We start from the raw sequence: 23,687 nt of genomic DNA on the forward strand, positions 1-23,687 counted from the left end.
ATTTTCTTGAAAAAAATTGTTTGCTTACACGAGAGAGGAAAAGTGAGGGAAAAGTTAGCTTTGTTGGAGCTGGGGCGGAAGGGGGGGGGGGGAGTATAATTCTTTATCTCTAGCTAAAAGAAAGAATCAATATCGTTACCCTACCTTCATACCCTAAACTGCTAAGGACAAAACCTTTCAATTTTTTTTTTTTCGAAATAACTCAAGAAGACAACAATAGGAGCCATGGGGGGAAGTTTCAACCGAAGGGAACCCACAAACACCACTAGAATTCATCAACATCCACATGTTAGAGACATTTTCATAAACCATCAGTGGATGGGGTTCTTTGAGAAATTGAAGTGATATGATGATGAGGTAACCCATGAATTTTCCATGGCCCTCCATTCTCAGGGAGAAGATAATTCCACAACTATTATTAGGGGACTTTCCATCCATTTGAATGCAAATATCATCAACAGTAACCACCATACCCTTAGGCGTTTGATGGGGAAAGGAATATAGGACATTAAATATTGCATCCAAGAAGGAGAAACTGAAGAGGAAGAAGTTAAAGAAAGAAGAAGAGGTAGAAGAGGAGGAAGAAGAAGAAGAGACAAATGGGATTAAAGAAAGAGAGGTGGAAGGAAGGAAAGAAGAAGGCAAAAGATCAAACCCATGGGGAATATTCTAAGCCTAGAAAGAAGAAGAAGAAAAAGCAACAACTAAGACTCTCACTAGGGAACACAGAACAAGAGGTGGCTACCACCTTTGCCACACTCAGCACACCTGGAAAATCCAAGAGAAAGAACTCCAAGTAGGGCCCATTATACTTCGAGAAGAGAAAAAACAAAAGGTTCAAACAAGGAAAGCCTAAACCTCCCTCAATAGTCCCAATTATAATTGATGAACTAGCTAGCCACTAGGGAATAGATTTGGGATAGGGTGAAAGGAAAATTGAGGAGGTCACCTCCCTTAGATCAAAGGGGAAGAAAAATTTGACACCCAGGAGAAGGACCACCACTCGAGTATTCACATCCAAGAAACTCAAGGCACAAATTGCCCTTCTATAGGAGAAAACAAAGCTACTACAGGAAAAAACAAAGATGCTACAAGAAGGCATAAGGCTACTACAGGAAGAGAAAACAAATATCTAGGAAAGTGTTGGATAACTACATGACATATTAGGGATGCCACCAGGGCCATGAATCAGTCACAGTTAGGTCACTAAGTTGCTTAGAGGATGAGAAACACTTTTAGTAAGGTGGTATGATGGGTGATCTGAATGGAAAGTGGTATCCACCCATGGTATTCATCCACCCATTGTATTCATTCACCTATGGAATTTACCCATGGTATTGTAAGTGGCATCCATCCATTGTATTCATCCACCCATGGTATTTATCCACCCATGGAATTTACCCATGATATTGTAAGTGGCATCCACCCATGGTATTCATTCACCCACGGTATTTTCCCATGGTATTGTAAGTGGCATCGGCCCTTGGTATTCATCCTCTCATGGTATTCATCCACTCACGGAATTTACCCATGGTATTGTAAGTGACATCCACCCATGGTATTCATTCACCCATGGTATTTACCCACCCATGGAATTTACCCATGATATTGTAAGTGGCATCCACCCATAATATTCATTCGCCCATGGAATTTACCCATGGTATTGTAAGTGGCATCCACCCATGGTAATCATTCACCCATAGTATTTACCCACCCATGGAATTTACCTATGGTATTGTGACAAAAAAATGTTATAAGTAACAAGTCGCATTTTGTAAAAGGACAGATTGTCCGCCACAATGTAGCCTTTATAGTATTATCTGTTTTAATAAAAAAAAGTTTCTTTGTAGTTTTGTTTATTGTTTGTTCTCTTTTTCTTCTGGGATTTCAATATTTTTAGATCTTGGGGGCCTCCCCCCCAAGATTCGGATCAGTGGTATGAGAGCCAGGTTATGACTTCATGGGAATGAGGGTTTGACACATATTTTTGTTTTAGAGTTTTGTAGCAATCTTCAGCAAACTTATGCACATGCTAAAACCTCCACATAGCACTGCCTTGGGCAAAGCAAGAAGAAATTTCTTTTTTCAATTTTTTGCAAGAATTTTCAGAACTTTTGTGACGATGGAAGAGTTGCAATGCGAATCTGAGTTTCCACAGTATCCAGATAGGGATTTCAAATTCATAGGAAGATTCATAATGGCCACTTTGTTTCTAAAAATAGGTTATAATAAAGATTCTAAGTTATATTGACCGAGTTATGTCAATTTTAAATCTGGAGCAACATTCAAAGCAAGTTCCCTTTGGGGATGTGCCCTTCCACCCCTCTTTAGTAGACATCTACTTCACATTTATCAATTTCAACATAGCAACATATGGCTTGGGTTCTTTAGATACATGCCTTCCAACCCCAGGCTATGTACGCACCTGTTACTTCATCAATAGTTAACATCACGGTTATGGGTTAACCACACAAAACCCTTCTCTTCAGTGGCTCTTCATATTCAACAAAGGCTTCTCAGGAGGGAAATTCATGCAATGGGGACCATTGCTTCTTAAGGATGGAGGAATTATTCAAATAGAAAATGGCATCCACCCATGGTATTCATCCACCCATAGTATTCATTCACCCATGGTATTGTAAGTGACATCCACCCATGGTATTCATCCACCCATGGTATTTATCCACCCATGGAATTTACCCATGATATTGTAAGTAACATCCACCCAAGGTATTCATTCACCCATGGTATTTTCCCATGGTATTGTAAGTGGCATCGACCCCCGGTATTCATGCTCCCATGGCATTTATCCACTCATGGATTTTACCCATGGTATTGTAAGTGGCATCCACCCATGGTATTCATTCACCCATGGTACTTACCCACCCATGGATTTTACCCATGATATTGTAAGTGGTGTCCACCCATAGTATTTATTCACTCATGGAATTTACCCATGGTATTGTAAGTGGCATCCACCCATGGTATTCATACACCCATGGTATTTACCCACCCATGGAATTTACCTGTGGTATTGTGACAAAAAAAGACTATAAGTAACATGTCACATTTTGTAAAAGGACATATTGTCTACCACAATGTAGCCTTTACAATATTATCTGTTTTAATAAAAAAAAAGTCTTTGTGGTTTTGTTTATTGTTTGTTCTCCACTTTTTCTTCTGGCCTTTCAATTTTTTTAGATCTTGGCGGCCTCTCTCGAAGATCCAAATCAATGGGCCTCCAAATCAAACATAAATTAAGGCCCATTTGACCATCCTTCGACACATTAAACCTCTGTTTTTGCATTTCATGACATATTTTTTACTTTAATATGTTAATTAGGATGGTTTGATAATTCCATATTATGTGCTAATAATATTTACTTTTGTAGAATATTGGCCAGATTATGAAGAATTAGAGGATGAGATAATCTAGGTACTTGTTCCCTGCTATAGGATGGACCAAGATTGGATAATAAATGAACACGATATGATGAAATTATTTAAGAGATTTTGGAGCTCTAATGATTGAGAAAATCTAGGAATGTGCTCCTTGTCATTTAATGCAAATTCCTAGTTTTGGGAACTAGATCCATTTTTTGTGGGAATTTGGAGGGGAAAGTTGCCACCTTTGAAGGAGAATGCTTCCTCGTCATTTTGTATAAGTGCCAATTCAATTTTTTCTCTAGAGGCATGTATTTCTTATTCTTCATGTGGAGAAAACGTGTTATTTAGCAACTCCACTTTCATTTTCAGCAAGAATGTACTTGGATTGATTCAAATAATGAAGTTTAGTGCCAGTTTTAGCTTTTAAAGCTTGGTTTCCTTCATAGGACTCTAAGTATCCTTGGGCTTGGCCATCCTAGGAGCCTGAGAGCCCTCTTGTACAATCTCTTTATTTTCTTTGAGTGTCTTTTTCACTTGCATCTCTTATTTATGCATTTACTATTCATTCTTGTTTTGTTGTAGGTTATATAGGTTAAATGATTGAAGTGAGTTTTTTTGCATGTTTTTTTATAGAGTAACAAGGATGATGCATCTCTAGAAAAACTTTTAAAATTAATATTCATCATTGAGCTACTTTATTTGGTTCAATAGTTCACATATCTAGAATTTCTAGAAGTCAATTGTAGCAAAATAGTAGTAATTTTCTGCTATTTTTTTGCACATGTTAACGAGCCTATTTTGAGTTTATTCCATTTGGATTAAGTTATAAAAGCATTCAATATAATACAAAAATATACCCCATAGAATTTTCACTTTATTAGGTTAGGCATTTGGTAGGTTAACTAGCTCACTAATTACTGAATTTCTGGTTTTTAGAGGAGTAATTTTCTGCTATTTTTTGCACATGTTAGCAAAGGTATTTTTGAGTGGTTCTACTTGGAATGGAGTCTTATGACATCCTAATTCATAATTTTTTGGTCTCATCTCATTTTAATTTGATTTTCTTAGGCATTCGACAAGTTATCTTGAGAAATAGAAATCTTGTATTAATCTTGTAGCAGTCTTGTAGCATCTTGTAGCACCATGTAAACTTCACCAGATTTGCTCCAAAAGTTAAGTTTTTTTCTCTTAGGATTTAATAATGAACCCTATACTATGAATCCATGATTTAGGAAGACCCAAGACCACTCTAGACCCACCTTTCCTTCACCGTAAGTACAAATATGCAATTAGAGTTAGAAGTCAGATTTCCACATATGAATAAGAATGAATGTTTTCTTATGAAATGAACATGGATTCTATTACTAAAGCTATGAAAAGAGTGATTCATCAATTCAAAGTATATTAGACTTTATTCTTGAATTAATTCTTCCTTAAGGTTTTAGTTACAAGCATTATTGTTGAAAAGATCAAATTTCCCTTTTCAAAGCAACTTTCCACATTCTACAATTAGCGTATTGGTTTACATTCTACAAGTAGACTAATATTTCCATTTTTGCAATTCTTTTAAGCTTTGATTTCATGATATTCATTTCATTTCATCATATCAATGAAAGAAGGACACATTGAATGCTGCACATATAGTGCTGACACCTCTTAAGTTTTTACAAACCCTGGGTTGATAATTTATGTTGGTAGCCTTGGGAGTTGTAGCATTCTTGTTACAATACTGGGGAAAATCAACCTTCTAATGGGAAGCTTTGTTATCAATATAATAAGTTTCCCATTCAAATATTACATTATAGTCGTGTTCCATCAATTGACATACACTAATGAGATTGTGCTTAAAGTGTGGAACATAATAAACATCATGTATATTTTTCTATTGATTCTCTTTGTTAGGAACATGCACAATAACTTTCCCTTTGAGTTTTATAGGAGAATGGTAACCAAGGGTAATTTCATACTTGATAGAAGAATTAATACAAGAAATTATATCTTTTTTACCTTTCATATGGTAGTTGTATCGACTTTCCAACAACAAAGGTCCTTAATGTAATTGTCTTTAGAAACATGGTAGGAAAGGAACATGGATTTAGAGGATTCTCCTTCATTGTTGGAGATATGAGAATTGCCTCGGTATTGATTTAACCATTTCTTTCAGCATTAAGGTTCATAGTGTCTAAATTTCTCATAGTAATCCATTTTTTTCTTATTTGTATCTAGTTCTATGAGGATATCTACTTCATTGGTTGTTCTGGTTTGAAACCTTCTGCTATGTGATGATGTTTAGTAGATCAACCTCTATCTATGCCTTTCTTGCTTCTTCGTCTATATCCTTTGACTTTAAGTCTACCTTTGCCTCTGTCGAGAGATTCTTGTGCCTTGAAATCGTGTTCCATGAATCCTTGTTTCAGGTTAAGTTGTGTTTTCTGTGACAAAAGTGATCTAGTCAACTGATTTATTAACTGTGTTGTAAGATCTTTCGACTCTAGAATTGTTTTTACAACCATTTCAAATTTATTCGATAGGCATGAGAGGAGATTTTCAATTATCTTCGGGTTTGTAGTTGTTTCACTGATAAGCCTAATTTGATTGACGATACCCATGGACTTATTCACGAATTGATAGAGATTCTTTGTGTTAACAATTTTTAACGTTTCAAACTGAGTCCTCAATATTTGTAGTTTAACATTGTTAATTGTATCATTACCTTGATATGAAACTTTGAGAATATCCCAAGTCACTTTTGTTGTTGTTGCAGCAGCTATTTTGTCGAAGATAAAGTCATCAACCAAATTCTAGATCCAACGGTTGGCTCAGTGCTCCTTCCTTGTCTGTTTGGAAACTGCGGTTTTCTAAGCATTGTTCATGACTACCATTTCTTCTTCACATGGCTCAACATATCCATTCTGCACTATTTCCTAACAATATTTGGCTTGCATATAAGCCTTCAAATGTAAAGACCAAAATTGATAACACTACCAAGAAAAATCAATGTTTGTGGCAAGGAACTAGAGGAAGCCATCGTTTACCTATGTATGGAAAATTAAAAAAAGAAATTCCAATAATCTGAAATGTATTCATCATTTCTTGAAAAATAAGTCCTTTGCATAATGTGTGCTTTACTTTTCCCTTTAAAAAAAATGATGGTCTCAGCTTCGGCAAAAGTGTTTGGCCAAATTAATAACTTTCCTTTTAACCCATGACAAAGTGGTTGTGGTCACCTTTTGGAAAAATTGTTGACTTTTCATGCTTTCTTTATGTCATGATATTGTGGCACCTTCTTACTACAAAGCTGTGCAATGGTTCAAAAAATCCATGTGTGAAGTGTCCAATGATGTCATCACACCTTCTTTAGCTTATTGGGTGCAATTTCATCATACTTTCTTTGGCTTACAGGTTGCAATGACATCACACTACCTTTGGTTTATGGGGTGCGATGGTCCAACTATCTTTAGCTTCTAGTGTGCAATGGACGCACTGTCTCTACTAGCTTCAGAGCAACAAACTTCTTGGAAGGAGCGAACGTTTTCATAGTTGGATTCTTCTTGGAGTATTTTCTTGGAGCATGACTTCTCCTTCTCTTGAGCTACCACTTTGTTCTCTTCCTCGAGCTCTTATCCTTTGTTCTTTCTCTGTGAGCACACAACTTTTCAAATTTTGTTCTCAGGGATTCTTATGCAACCTCAAGCTATGATACCATAAAAAGAATCGAGAAACATAAAATGTAGACAAGAATAAACTTGAAAATAGAAGTGGAGAGAACTTCTCTTCAAAAATTATATTCAGTAACAACTAAATAGATTAAATAAGAGACAAAATAACATGCATCAATAAATAACTAAACTAGAACCCAACTAGAACTCAACCAACCGAATTAAACTAAAACTAACTATGAAAGATGGCTGACAAAGATAAGACAAGTACATTAATCTTCTCAACATTTTAATGTAGTCCCTCTTTCAATTTTTAAGATTTTAAATATTTAGGACACTATTTCATTTTGGTATTTAATTTTTATGAAGGGTTTATTTAATATGCACTTTTCAATAGAAGTATACTTTTTTTAATAACCTTTAATCTTTGAAGGGTAAGATGAATATATGCCCTTCCAAATGAAATTGGCATTGTATAACAAGGCCATAATTTTACCCATACAAAGAATTTATTGCACGAATCTGGTGAAAATTTCTTCGAGAAATATCATTATGATAATATTTTCTTTTTTTCTTTTTTTCTTTTTTATGGTAGAAATGTATTAAGAACTATCAAGAATCCTTAGGACACCCAAAATCCTGAAGTTTGATAGTCATAACCTAGTTTCATAAAATTTCGCTAGATTTTCTCAAAATCATACCAGAAAAATTGTGGCTTGTTTAGACTAAGAAAATAAACTTAACACCAACCATTCAAATTTGAATGTTGGACCCTTCTTAATTTAGTATTATCTTCCCTAAATCCAAATGGCACTAGCACCATTTGATTTGCAAATGGTGTATGTAGGTAATAAATGAAGTAGAAACTTGTGCATAGAAGTTTCTGGGGCTTACGTTATTTGATAAAAGAGCTTTTTCCAAAGACATTGGAATGTTGAATTTTGTGGGATGTGTAGTTGAATGGTTCTGTAAATATAAACTCTTTTATGGTTGTGCTACACCCTACACCTACACAAAATTATTTTGTAAATAATGTAATATTTTAAGTTCGATGTAGGTTCATTGATATTAAATCAACATTATTGAGGAAGATGTTCAATCCCATCCTTGAGAGAAGTTTTCGAGTATTGAGAAAGCAACTAGATGACAATATTTGATAAAATAATATAAGTTCAAATAGGGATGGGATTTGACAGGAAATTTTCCCATAAAATACAGGTTAAATTTTTCATAGACTGTCAACATCCTTTGTTAAAAAAATCAAAACAAGTATTAGATTTGTAGAAACATCAAATTTGATGGGTGTTTCAGATTTGAAATTTTTACCCTGAGTCCACAAGATTACACCAACATTAATTCTAAAAAAAAACCATTGTGATCCATAATCCACATGCCAAGGAAAACAATAATTATAGAGTCAATTGGTCTAATTTTGTGGATTTTTTTGGCTGTAGTAAAAATAGTAAGCTCCACACCGCAAGGATAACGATATCTATGGAGTGAGTTGGTATTAATTGTGGATTTTTTTATTTTTTTTTTAGGAATTACACATATCCTAAAGAGGCCACACTTTTGCATGAAAAACAATAGAAATTTTGGCATGATTTTGAGAAAATACAGTATAATGTTTTGAAAATCTAGGTTACAGCTGTGAAGCTTCAGGATTTTGGGTACCCCAAGGGTTCTTGATGTGATGAATCCATTTTTTCCATGAAAATACAATTTAAACATTGCAACACTTGGATTTCTTGAAAAACAATTGTCAAATTCTAGTGAGAAATTCACCGCTCGGGCAAAATTGTGTCCTCGGTAGACAACACCTAGTAGTTATAATAAGCTAAAGAGTTAAATTTATTTATTTATTTATTTATTTATTATTTATTTATTTATTTATTTATTTATTTTTTATTTTTTTCTGGGTAGAGTCTTTTATAGATTTTGTGTAATCATAAAATAGATTTTTTTTATTAAAATTTAGTTAGAAATTGGAAAAATGATAATTTAAAATTGGCAATTTTATACAATTTTAGTATTGGGTGGAATTTTGTATGTAGAGCCCACATTGAGTATATTGTTGTACTTGCTTCAAATTTTATTGTTGTATCACCTTGAACTCTAAAAGATATCTTACTGTTACTCTAACCCTTAGACATATTTTTGGTATTGATTTTGGCTGAAATTTAATTAGAAATTCGAAAAAATTGTTTAAATTAAATCAAAAATTGGAAAAATCTTAACTTGAAGTTATCAATTTTGAACAATCCTAATCTTCAAGAGATTTTTACATGTTGAGATCATATTGCCTATATTGTTGTATTGGCTTAAAATTTTATTGTTATACAACCATGAACCCCTAAAAGTATCTTATGGTTATCCATGGATATATTTTTCCTATTGATTTTACTTCAAAATTAATTAGAAATTGGGAAAATTGTAACTTGGATGTTGGTTTTGTACAATCCTAGTTTATTAGGGCCTTTTACATGTTGAGATCACATTTGAGTATATTATTATAGTGCTTTAAGTGTTTTTGTTGTAAGAACTTGAATCTTGAAAAATATCTTACCCTTATTTTTTGGTAAAGTTCTCCTGTAACACCCTCCTCCCACATCTACCTAAGCAATCGGCCAGCCAGGGTAAACATGTGATGAGAGGTCACTATGATATCATTCAACCTCCTAAGTTATGTTAAGGAAGTGGAAACAACAGAAACACACCATACAAACATTCAACATCAACATTAGGACCCTCAGGAACCAATCCAACCTTGCTGCCAACCAGCCCCTGGGTCCCATTGAGATTTTAGACCACTTGACCTCTGGACACTCTAATGTTACGGGAATTCAGCATCCAGGGACCACTGGAAGCTCTCACAGGCATGAAAGGTAGTGTCTAAGGACTATTTTTCACAGTGTTGTGACAGTGTCGCTAAGATCTGAGCCACTTTTGCAGGCCCAAAGCCCAGGTCACTGCCCAGAATTGAATGGCATCTTCAGAAAAGTAAAATAATAAGGAAATGATAGTACAAATGCAATCACTTGAATAATACCTTGATTGGACCCCTACTAGCCATGACAGGCATTTCATCAAACATATCATGAAATGTAATCTACAAGTGTAGATAATAAATGTGAGCATAGGGGTCTCATACTTAGTTGAGAATCACTAAGAAACATTGATGACTCAACACATCAACTGCTATTTCATCCATTAGGCCATAGATACATTGTTCATTCATTTACAAGTAAAAACATGATGAGAGCCATACATATATATTCTCATAAAACATATATATAACCAACATATTAGAAAAAAAAATACCAATGAAATCACAACCATATAAACCACATATAACTAGTATAAAAAGCATATAATTGCAAGGAGAAATAACCTCATATTGATGATGCGAAATCCAAACTCAGGATGGGACTTCCACATTCCACATGATCGTAGAATGGCTGAGCCAAATCTCTCTTCAGCCATTCACCCTCGTGCCATATTCCAAGAATGAGTGTTGGATCTCATAAAACACCAATCCAAAACCATCCACGGCTTCTAAAGGCCAACCACCTCAACCAATTAAATAGTTATTCCGCCTCACGGTCATAAATCACAAAACCATCACAAGATTGGTCTCTATCCCATCCTTCCAGGGCTCCAAATTATTTGTTCCAACCATGGCTCCAGGACTAGTAACTCAACCCATAGCCATCGTCGAGCTCCAGAGCATTTGTCCAACCAAGTCTCCAGGACTAGTAACTCAACCCACCAAGGGCTCCAAAGCATTTGTCCAACCAAGGCTACGGGACTAGTAACTCAACCCAAGTTGTTACAGGGCTTCAGAGCGTTTATCCAACCAAGGCTCCAGGAACTAATAACTCAACCCAAGCTAAGGAAACATGAGAACCAACCAAAACAAAATAAGGAAATAAACCCACAATATTCATGGTTATCCAGGAAATGGAAAGGCTAGGAAATCCACTATCAATCCAGGAAATCCTCCATGTCAGTTACAAATCATGAGCAATAATCCACATGCATATGCTATGCATGCCAAAACTAGTGAGGAAAACATACATGTAACTCAATTCCTACAAGAAAATATCACTGTAGCTGTTGATCTTAATGTCGTATTGCACTTTCCTATTCTTCCTTTGCCTTCTTTCTCCAAAATACAAGTATGACACAACATCCAAGAGTATGATAGAGAGAGAGACAATAATGAGAGAGCTCCAACACTAAACTAACAAAAGTTACCAACTGATCCTCATAAGCCTTTTTATCAACAAGGCATATATTTTCTTCATTTTCCATTATTTTCCTTCATTTTCCTCCTCACATGAAACCTGTGATCTTTCACCTCTATTTTCTCCTAATTTCCATTATTTTCATAAATAAATGTGCCAAAAATGCCATTTTTCCTTTCCAAAGCCTTATTCATTGCCTTTGCCAATTTGCTTAGCCATTAAACAACCAAAAGTGATCCCCATCACTATGCTTTTTCCCAACATTCAGCTTGGAATAAGTGTCTCATCAACCATGGTTATTATTTTTCCCTTATTAACTTTTATTACATGGAATTTTCATGAGGGTTGTTACATCTCCTATTGATTTTACCTAAATTTTAATAATAAAAAAATTAGAAAATTAGAAAATTTTACTTAATAAATGGAAAAAAATGATAAATTGAAATTATAATCTTAATATTCCAATGATTTTTACATATTAAATTCATCTTCCTCTTGAGCTTATATTGAATATTATATTAAATTAATTTCAAATTTTATTGTTACACAACATTAAATCCTAAAAATATTCTTATCCTTAGTCAATATTAAAAAACTCATTTGCTAAGAATTTCAATAACAAACAATCCACCTACTAATAAATTAATTTAGGTTCACATGATTTTCTATCATTTTCTATAATTTCTAACAAAACAGATAATCCTTTGACTAGAAGATTAAAATTTGTTGACACCTGCACACTTCTTTAATCACATGGTAACAATGTTTTTCTAATCACATGTATCTTGTTTTCATTTTTAAAATTTGTTGTAGCACCATGGAGTTATAAGTGAGCCCACACTAGAGATTGTTTAGAAACCCAAAGCCTCACTTATCATGAAGTTCTCTAGTAAGTGTGACTGCACTTAAATAAAATAGAAACATGAGACACATCCCCCTGCAATCTGCATGCGACACCTAAGTAAAAGAGAAACACTGAACACATTCGTCTACAATATGCACGTTTCCCATCAATATATAAACTAGATTTTGTACCAAAAGGGTGCAAAGACATGTCGATAGAAGTGTAGATGAATGTAGAGTAACGCAAAGGTAGCACTGCAGGAAATAAGGATATGGACATGGAAGGCATGAGGAATCATGAGGCTAAGTATTGGTAAAGTAGATATTTCCATGTGGGTAAAAGTTCATTATAGAAATTCAATATATCATATTTCTATCACCGAACTCATAACTAAACTAGAAACAATTTTTGACGAGACGTCGTTGTGATATTCTACCATCTTCTCTGAACAAAATCCTAGAGATTATGATGAGAGGTTGTTTGGATAGGAGAGGAAAAGATAAATTGAGAAACACTCATTTCATGGGGTTCTTAAAATCCCAAACGAATTGAATTGGTGTCCTTTTATCCTGTAATTTAAGGAATCATTGAGTATTTTTATCATGTTGTGATTTTGGATGGGCAACAAGTGGATTGTGTGCTCCCATTCTTGTTTCAAAGTTTAGAAAATGAATCTTGGACTAGATAGGTTGAAAAGGAAAACAATGTGTTTTCAAGCAAAACATGGAAATTTTGAAAACTTGATGCCTATTGGAATTTGGGAGCATGTAGAATAAATATTTCCTCGAGGATGAGGTTGTAGATTATGTACTTCCTATTACATGTATCAAGGATTCCATACCTTCTTTTCCAACAATTTCTTATTTTAGAAGTATGTGGAACTATAATGTACAGGAATACAGTTGTGAACACAGTTCTCTTTACCATGGAACCCTTTTGAAGAGGATATCAATTCCACTATAACGCACAGGGATATACAAATAGAAAATTTTAGAATCATGAAATTGCTTTTGATTATAACCTATGTGTTGCCAGTTGGTTACCAAAATGTCTTAATGAAGGTAATGTTTTTTGACAAAATAAAAAGACATTTGCAAAAACACTCGACCTTCTACTTCAGCTCTCAAATTTCAATAGAATTAACCTCATCATCTGAATTTTCCTTAGTGTAAGACTTTCTTTTTATATTATATTTGTTGTAAATAGAAAATTGCAAAGAACTCATTGCATCCTCCGAGAATGATATTTATAGAAACATTCTTTTTGTGCATTTCCTCTTCTTATTTAGTGCTTCCCATTCTAACATTTACAATAACCTCCTTATGGTAATATTTTTGGCGAGCTTCAACCATACAATAACCTTACATTCATCATCATTGGTACAATTACTTTTGGAAAGACATGAAATAGAGGAAATGAGAACCACATAGCTAATGAATTTGAGAGAGGCCCAGATGAGCGAAGTGTGAGAGGAGAGACTGATGAAGAGGACAGGCTCTGAGCATAGTGAGAGAAAGCCTCCAATATCCATCTGTTGTAGATCCTAGGAGGAGTGAGGTTTTGAGGGCACTGAGGAGTAGAGAGAGTGAGGAAGAGCACGTAATGAGAGTGTGAGAGGTGGTGAGACTCCGTAGTTCATTATGTCCTCTAATCACTTCACTCGCAAAGGCCAACATAACTTTATCTACCAGTAACCAATGTTGGCAAGAGACGAGAAAATTTTTGTGCTTGGTATTCCTTGGTATGTCGACATTGAGGGGTTACAGGATTATATGAGAAAGTTTGGAGAACTCGATGATGTGATTGTTATGAGGGATCATGAAACATGTTGTTCTCACGGATTTGGTTATGCCACAGTTTCTTCAGTTAATGATGCTATGAAAGAACTTCATAGTGAACATGTTATAAATGGTTGTACATTGGAATTAAAGGTGGCTACACCCAAGGAGGAGATGAAGGCTCCTTCAAAGAATATTACTAAGATAGTTTTGGCTAGAATTCCTCCTTCTGTTATAGAGGATGCATTCTGAAAACATTTTGAAGAATATGGGAACATTGAAGATTTATATATGCCCAAGGAAAAAGGCTCAAAATAACATCGTTGAATTGGGTTTATCACTTTTGAAAACTCAAAACCTATAGACAAGTTGATGTCAGAAACGCATAAGTTGGGTGGAGCTACTATTGCAGTGGATCGAGCAACACCAAAGGTGGAACCGACAAAGTAGTGGGTAAAACCAGTTTCTGGTGGGTATGTTGAATACAATGAATATATCGATGTTGCAACACGGTATAGGACATTGGGATCTACTACACTATATGACCATCTGAGCTTAGGGTTGAGAGATGGTTATGCATTGGAAATAGGAAGTGGCTATGCCAATGGAAACTCATGGCCTCTACATGGAACTGAAGGTGTGATTAGAGGGTCATCCTATGGCATGGCTAACCATGGTGTAGGGTATGGCTCAAGAGGTTTTTCTGGCCTACCACCATGAGAAATGGGCAAGAATATTTTTGTTGGAAGGCTTTCACAGAAGGCAACTGCTGGATATCTTCGTTGGTATTTCAACAATTTTGGCACTATTGTAGATGTTTATGTGTCAAAGGATGTAAGGAGGTCATGACACAAAGGTTTTGGTTTTGTGACATTTGCTGAGAATGGAGTAGAATATCGTGTGGCACAAAGTGTCTTGGAATTGTTGTTCTATATTTTGAGAATAATCATCTTCATCATCTAAATTTTCCTGGAGAATAATCATCTTCATCATCTAAATTTTCCTAGAGAATTAATCGTTGGCGACGTTGAACACCTTCAGATGTTCGTGGAGGCTTTGCTGAATGGGAAGCGTAAAAGTTAAGATAACTTCCATGATCAGAAAAGGGGTGGGATTCTAATATAATCCTTCTAGTGGAAGAACTTGGATTCTTGCATGAACCCTCAAAATAAAATCCTTCACCATTTTCCATGGCCCCAGAGATATGATGACGTTGACAAGAATTTGTGGCTCTGGGAAAACGTGATGGAGAGATTTGAACAAGGTGACACTATTGAGATTCTAAATAGTTGTTGAGGATGAAAAATCTCAACAATGTCACCAACAAGAGGCTCACAATAAAATTCCTATCGGTGTAATGATGCAAGATTGAAAATAACCTAATAACTTCTTCCAAAGGATATAAATGATAGAATCATCTTTCGTTCTTGGCTTGTTGTGTAAGACAAAATAACTCTACCTTCAAAAACTTACAGGAGGTCTAAAATTGTTAAAATTGGCAACTACGGCCAAACTCCATGTGGGTCATATTATTTATGGAAACTAATATTTTTCTTGGATCCCTCTCATCGAGAGGTGTAGGATTGATCTAAAGATCATCCGATTCCGATAAGTATTCATGGAGATATGAATTTATTAGTGTTATGGGACAATTCGTCAAGGTCGGCCAGCAACCAAATAAACCCCACTTGTGCTCAACGTTTTAGTATAAATAAAGGATGAATTCAAGTCATTTAACACTCATCTCTTGTGATCTCACTCTCCACTTGTTTTTGGTTTTTAGTGGAATAGGACATCTAGAGGAAATGCCTTCTATGCAACCCAAAGAAGGGTCATCTATGAGAGCCCTAGCTATAAACTTGTAGGAGATATGGCTGCAGATCTAAAAGGCCATAATCTGTAGCTAGAAGAGCCCTAATCCACAACAAAGGGAAGGCCCTACTCCACAGCTAGAGGAACCCCTATGCTGCCCTACCTAAGGGTGGTATGAAGATGCCCTAGCTACAACAAGAGAGGATCAAGAAGAGGATAGTTTGTTGGGTTGATTTGCGGTCTGTCCTAGGACTATTTGAGGGTTATCAAGACAAGTTTGAGTTGCTGGGTAGTGAAGGCTGAAGAGCTAGAGGGACAAAATGCTGAAGAAGAAGGTGTGTCTGGGCATGCATAGGGACTGTTTCATGACAGTGCTAGGTCACAGGCCTTAGCAAATAGAAAGAGCTGCGTAGAGGGCTGTTAAGGTGGACTAGCCCCTCAGAAGGCAACATGGACAAAGAGGAGGCTTCAATAGGAATGTTGCAAATCTTTGAGGGTTGGTTTGTGGACTGTCATAAGGGTTTAGGGCTGCAACACATGCCCTAACCAGGGATGTCACAAATGCAAAAGCAAACATCAGTTGAACAATGTTTTACAGGGGTGTTGGATCCTAATTGAGGATCAATACTATAGTTGGTTGTTGTCCTGAAAGGTCACCTAGCTGCTGTTGTTGTAGGTGACAGCAGGGCCATGATTGGGTATGATATGATGGACAGATTATGGGACAGAAGCAATATGTACAGCAACATATATAGGTACAATTGTTGCAGTGGAAGCAATATGTACAATGGCATGTATAGGTACAACTGTTGCAGTGGAAGCAGTATGTACAACAGCATGTATAGGTACAAATGTTGCATAGTAGAGGTAGTATGTACAGCAGCATGTATGGGTACAACTGTGAGTGGTGCAGCATAGTGCACGGTGATGGGTACAACCATGACTAGTTGCATTTCCGTGACAAGAGCATCTCAGTGAATGGGTGCACCATGATGACGAGATGCAGGATGATGGATAATCAGTTGAAGTGGCTTGCCTTCAATTGATCTCATGTATCATCTTCTTAGAGATGATCTATGCTCTTATCTAGATAAATCAAAGTGTTGAATTCTGTTGTAAATGTACTCTCTCTCTCTCTCTCTCTCTTTGCTGAACTATTGAAGAACATATAAGAAGAATTAATCAAGGGTTTCCCCACATTGGGGTTTGTCCTTGTCTAGTGCCACATCTTATGTCCTCTTGTCTTGGCTTGTCTTCTACGATTTATGTTTATGTTCTATCTGTAGTTTACTCTAATGCTGATGTGATTGCTAATATGGAAAAGATATTGAGCTAACTATGAAAATTGAAATAAATTGCTCTAAGCATAGAACATACGTAAACTTAACATGGTATCAGAGCTAAGGTGAAGACAATGCCCAAGCAAGAGTGAAAGAGAAATCACCGAAGACAATTAGGAAAGGACAAATGGATCAATGGGTTCCTCATCCCTCCTCAAATTCACTGAGGGTGAAATCGAAGCAGAGAATATTATTAGAATGGCACAACGGAATATGGCCTACCTAAAGATCACTTCATTGGGAAGACAGATCTGAGGGTGGAAGGAAAGGCAGAAAACTAGTTCAACCATTATGTGAAGGAGTGTCTGAATGGCAGGGACACATCACTTGATGATGATAACAATCATTCCAGGGACATCTTCAATGGTCAGAGGAATGACAAGTAATGCAAGTCATGGAGGAAACGACCGACTCTTCAGAGAAAGCAAGGAACCCCAGGTATGAAGAATCAAATGTTGATTTTGATAAGACAAAGAAGCGTTATCTTGTATTGGCCCTCTCCTTCAAATAGTGCTTCAAGGCACTTCATCAGATAGAAGGATGATCTCTCTAATTTGGTAGAGATGGAAACAATCGTGGGATTATACTTGGCGCTAATGCCACCTATCCCAAAAAGGGTGTAGAGAATGTTACCCCTCAATTGAATGAGGGTAACTTGATTCATTTACAAAATCTCTTTTATGTACCTGATCACAAGAAGAACCTGGTTTCCATTTCGGCAATGGAGGTCAAAGGTTATAGGGTGGCATTCATCGATGGAAAGGTACGTGTCTAAAAATAAAATTTTCAAAGATGCTTTTACTCATGGGTTCAGGGTTGGAAATTTGTGTCATGTTGTAGGATGGTCCATTGGGGATCATGACATATCTCATCTATAACACCTGCGATCTAATTTATGAGGCCCTAACTGATGTGAGTCAGATGGTGACTCGGATACCTGAATTCAAGAAGAGCATGAAGGTACATGTCTGAGATGTACCAAAGGAAAATCTTACAAGGGGACCGTTCCCCTCATGTAGCAGGTGCACAGGTTTGGAACAACCCGAGGGGTTTGAGATTCATGATTGGGAATCTCATGTATACAGGTGGAAGAAAACCCTCTATGGCTTGAAGTAAAACACCCTGGGCCTAATATGAGAGGATTGATAGCTGTCTGATGAAGCTGAGATTCACTAAAAGTGAAGCCGATCCAAACCATTGTTTGAAGGTTGTGGATGATAGACCTCTCATACCAGCACCTTCTGAGAAACGACCTATTTCTGATAGGTGCAGACCCTCTCACTTGCAGAAGTAAGAGGGAGTTGCATTCCAGATATGGATTGGTAAACTGCAAGCCCTTGAATACCTCGAGGATCTTAACTTTCAGAAGTTATATAGTAGCGATGTCGAACCAGATTTGGGAAATGCCTTTGAGTTTCATAAACTCATCTGCATCGATGTTCTTGGTGAACTTCCGTCCATATATATGCTTTGAAGTTAGCATGGGGAGCTCATATTTGGTTGAGCCTCACTAGATTGGTGCCACGAATCTTCTGAGATATCTTCACAGCACAATCTCTCATGGATTGAGATACACTGCTGGAAATATGAAGTTGTGTGATTATTCGAGTGTTGACTGGGTAGGGAGTGTGGAGGATTGCTAGAGCACTTCTCAATGTTGGTTCTCTCTGGATTCTGCTTCGATATCATGGATGAGCATGAAGTAGAAGTTGGTTGCTATAAGCACCACCGAGATCAAATACATAGCTACAAGTATGATCTCGTGTGAAGATGACTCGTTGTGAAAGCTCATCAGTGAGCTGTTTGCACACATGATGAATACCATTGTGATTCTTTGTGACAACTAGGAGGGGATTCAATTATTGAGGAATCTTGTATTCGATGATTGCTCCAGCAGATAGACATCATATACTATCTTATCTGGGATGTGGTAAGTCGATGAGCGAGGAGGCTCCATCATATTTAGATTGATGTACAAGTCACAGACACTTTGACAAAGTCCCAGGGAAAGATCAAATCTGTGATTTTCCCGAATGACTTGGAGTCATTGAGAGACCTTCATATAAGGGTCATACATGTTGCATGCATTGATCTCTGGGTGCTCTAGGGGGCTTGGGGTACTTATTGGAGCGATATACGACCATAGGGTGACTCACCCTCCCCTAGTGGTGTGCTATGTATAAGGTGACAGGTTCAACCTTTCCCTGTGATACCTCATGGTGACTATGGAACATGATGAGTAGTTCTCCTATGGGCCGGGATGATTAGTTCTCTTGTGAAAACTATGGAACATGATGATTAGTTCTCTTGTGGGCCAGGATGATTAGTTCTCCTGTGGCGACTGTGAGCCAAGATGATTAGTTCTCCTGTGGTGATTGTAGGTTTTAACCCCGTATAGAAATTACCTCCATATGAATTCTGAAACACAGAAAATAAACAATGCGAGAGCATAACAAATAAAACACATATACACAGAGATTTTCCCCTAGATCCTAAAACCGAGACTACTAGCCTGATTTTTCATTATGTTCCTTTCAATGTTACAATACATATTTATACATGCCGAAGCATCCAATACCATGGACCGAAAAACCATCGCGTCCAAAACCATGGACCGAAAACCATCGCGTCCAAAAACATGTGCGAAAATCATGCACAAAACCATAAGTGGGTCCGCCCAACCTAACATAGGGTCCAAAACAAAAATTTTTTGGGGCGCTGCCCCGGACCCCATAAAGTGGGGTTACGGGTACACTTCAAACCCCCTGTTAACTACATAGAAAGAATATAACACAACCCAACATTCTCCTACTTGTTGTTTTCTTTCCACAGGGGACCACAAGAGAGCTTAGTCATTTTTCCAACCCTAAAATGCCCATTGTCTCTCTACACCAAGAGAACTTCTCAGAGCTCGCAGATTTTTTCAATGCATCTGCAGTATTCTTCAAAGTGTCCACCTTTACCACCAACACCTTTTTGTCTTCTATCATATCCCTCACAAAGTGATACTGAACATCAATGTGCTTTGTCTTTGAATGATATGCAATGTTCTTTGCCAAGAAAATTGCACTTTGACTATCACAGTGTTATAGACAAATTTGTGCCTTACAGCAACAAGCATGAATTGTCAATAATCCAAGGGATCCAAAGTTCCCTAAACATGATGTTCCTACCCCTAGAGGAACAAGGTCAGCAAACCAACAGCTCTCAGATCAGTTCTCCACCTGAAAACACTCAAAAAAAAGCAATCCTGAAATCAAAGCAGGTGCTCCACTAGGTTTCTGCGCTGAAACTCAGTTGCTCCATGGTGTACCTGCGTTGCAAAGCAAGTGGAACAAAGGCCACCTGCGCTGAGCGAGATGGGACAAGTGGCACACTGAGTCATTGCTCTGGAATCTTCCAAAAATGACACTTGGATCAGGTATTTCGCCTTGTGATGAGTCAGAGGCTCTGTTTCTCCAAGTGGAAGCAAGGTTCTCCAAGTGGACTCAAGAATTGAAGATCAACTAAAGATTAACTGAAGAGAGAGAGGACACAAGGCAGCTACACATCAGTTGCAAGCTGACTCATCCTTTCTTAATTCATCTATATATTGAGCTCTCTCCTATGAGCTCAGGAGGCTGGAATTTTGTGCAAAGTAATGATATGCTGTTGGTTTCACTATAGAACTATTGGGTGATTGTTTGAGAGAGGTGAAGAGGAGAAATTCTTTCTACTGGGAGGTGTTGCTGGCTTGGAGCCTTCAATGGTTGTAATACTCTCAGAACCTTTACTTCTTCATTAATAAAAGCTATTGAGGTTCTTCTATGTGCTCTTGTTTCAATGATATATTGTGATGATTGCATGTTTGGTTTACACTAATCCATGAACCAGTTATGATTGCATGCCTCTTGTAGTTTCCTTCTTTGTTGTTTTGCAAGATCTCATTGTAGCTGGGCAAGCAAAAGAACAAGGAGCTAGGAGCAAGCGGCGAAAGAGAGGAGTTTGGATTCGACATTAAGTGCAAGGCAACGGTTAGTGCATTTCTCCATTCTCTTTTGCTTTCATAAAGAAGTAAACCTTAAGTAGTTTGTTTTACAGTTGTTGCTAAGGAACTATCACCCTTAGAGTGGGATAGGGTCATCCGAGTCGGATACTTTTCCCTACAACAACAGTCTATCATTATAGCTTCCTATACTAACCCCATACTTGAACACAATCTCTGCAACCAAACTTCTTCCTTGCTTGCATGAGTGGCAACCATGTATTCTACCTCTGAAGTTGATAGTGCCACTATAGATTGTTTCTTACTCATCCAACTGACTGCACCTCCAAATAGGTTAAACACAAACCCACTTGTAGATCTTCTCTGATCCAGATCTCTAGCCCAGTCTGCAGCAACAAAGCCATGAATATCTAACACTCTATCCAATCCTGGTCTTCCTTGATAGCACAAACCATAATCATTAGTGCCATGCAAATACCTGAAAAACCGCTTCACTAATGTCCAACGCTCCTTTCCTGGTTTTGACATAAACCTGCTCAATAAACCCACTGCATGTGAAATGTCTGGTCTAGTACATACCATTGCATACATCAGGCTACCGAATGCACTTGCATATGGAACATGGGACATGTCCTCTTCCTCTTCTTGTGTCTTGGGACACTGTTCAACAAATAACCTCACACCTACAGGAATAGGAACCTTCACTGGTTTTCTATCTTGCATATTAAACCTCTGCAGTATTGTCTCGACATACTTCCTCTGGTTTAACCAGAGCTTCCTCTTTGCCCGATCTCTTTGAATTTCCATGCCCAAAATATAATTTGCAGCACCAAGATCTTTCATGTCGAATTTGGAGGACAATTGGGTCTTCAAATCCTAGATAATTTCTTTGTCATTTCCGACCAGCAACATATCATCCACATACAAGACCAGATAAATAACACGGTCACCAATTAATTCAAAATACACACAGTGATCTGCTTTGCTTCTGGTGAAGCCAAGTCCCCGTATAAATGTATCAAATTTCTGATACCACATCCTTGGTGATTGTTTTAATCCATACAGAGACTTCTTTAACTTGCATAACAATTCTTTCTTACCCTTCACTGCAAAGCCTTTAGGAAGCTCCATGTATATTTCCTCTTCCAGATCCCCGTGAAGAAATGTTGTCTTCACATCCATCTGTTCTACCTCAAAATCAAAAGCAGCAACAACAGATAAAAGTAATCTAATAGAAGTTACCTTGGCAACAAGAGAAAAAATATCACCAAAATCAATTCCCGGCACTTGGGAATAACCTTTTGCTACCAACTAAGCTTTGTACTTCTCCACCTTTCCTTCTGCATTTGTCTTCTTCTTGAACACCCATTTATTGCCTACGGGTTTTGCTTCCATCCAGCAACTCCACCAAATCGCAAGCCTCATTTTTGTGCAAAGATGCCATTTCATCAACCATGGCCTCTTTCTAAAGTTTTCCATCCTCTGAATCCACTGCTTCTTTCACAGTTCTAGGATCATCATCAGTAATAGATAAAGAAAAATTTGAACAAAATGTAGATGGACTATACCTTTTTGGCTGCCTTCCTTCTCGAATTGATCTTCTCACAGCCAGAGTTTGTGGCTCTTCATCTTCTGATTCCTCCTCTACTGTAGAGTTCGATTCTTCCTCCTTTAGCTCAAACTCTATCTTCTCGAGTTCCTTTGGTTAGACTTCATGTTTAATAACATCTTTTACCTCTCTGAACACCACTTCTCGACTGTACACAACCTTTCATGTGATTGGGTTCCAAAGCTTATAGCCTTTTAAACCATCCTTATATCCAATAAATATGCACTTTTTAGATTTACTATCCAACTTGGTTCATTTCTCCTTTGGAACATGTACATAAGCATCACATCCAAATACCCTCAAATGTGAAAGAGAGGGTTTCTTACCAGTCCATACCTATTGTGGAGTCTTATCCTCCAACGCTGATGAAGGTGACCTGTTGACCAGGTAACATGCAGTATCCACTGCCTCTGCCCAGAATTCCTGTCCTAACCCGACACCACTGAGCATACTTCTTGCCCTTTCCATCAATTTCTTGTTCATTCTTTCTGCAACTCCATTTTGCTGAGGTATATATGGCGTAGTCTTCTGTTGTGCTATACCACACTTCTTACAGAATTCTTCAAATTCCTTGCTGCAAAACTCTCCATCATTATCTGTCCTCAGCACCTTTATCTTCTTCTCTGTCTGATTTTCTACAAGAGCCTTAAATTCTTTAAACCTGTCAAAGGCTTCAGATTTCTTCTTAAGGAAATATATCCATGTATTCCTTGAGAAGTCATCTATAAATGATACATAGTACATAGTCTTACCCAGTGATGGAACCTTCACAAGTCCAAACACATCACTATGCACAAGTTCTAATATTTGTTTCGCTGTCTTACTACCAGAGGGGAAACTCCCCCGATTCTGCTTCCCATATGCACAATTTTCACAGAAATCAAAATCCAGAGAGCTATTACTCATACCTTCTACCATACCTTTACCATGAAGTATTCGAAGGCCCTTCTCTCCAATATGTCCAAGCCTTTGATTCCATATCATGGTCTTCTCTCCAGAGACCACTAGATCTTCTGCTCCACTTTC

At 37.2% G+C, this 23,687-nt stretch overlaps 1 pseudogene; it reads left to right on the forward strand.

The window, feature by feature from the left end:
* The first annotated feature begins 13,834 nt into the window (after window positions 1–13,834).
* On the forward strand, window positions 13,835–14,878 carry LOC149160319 (heterogeneous nuclear ribonucleoprotein 1-like; annotated as a pseudogene).
* Window positions 14,879–23,687: the final 8,809 nt, after the last annotated feature.

This window comes from Pinus tabuliformis, chromosome 5_2, assembly GCF_031772625.1.
Source record: "Pinus tabuliformis cultivar Carrire ecotype Pingquan chromosome 5_2, CPIR1, whole genome shotgun sequence".
Classification (NCBI taxonomy): Eukaryota; Viridiplantae; Streptophyta; class Pinopsida; order Pinales; family Pinaceae; genus Pinus; species Pinus tabuliformis.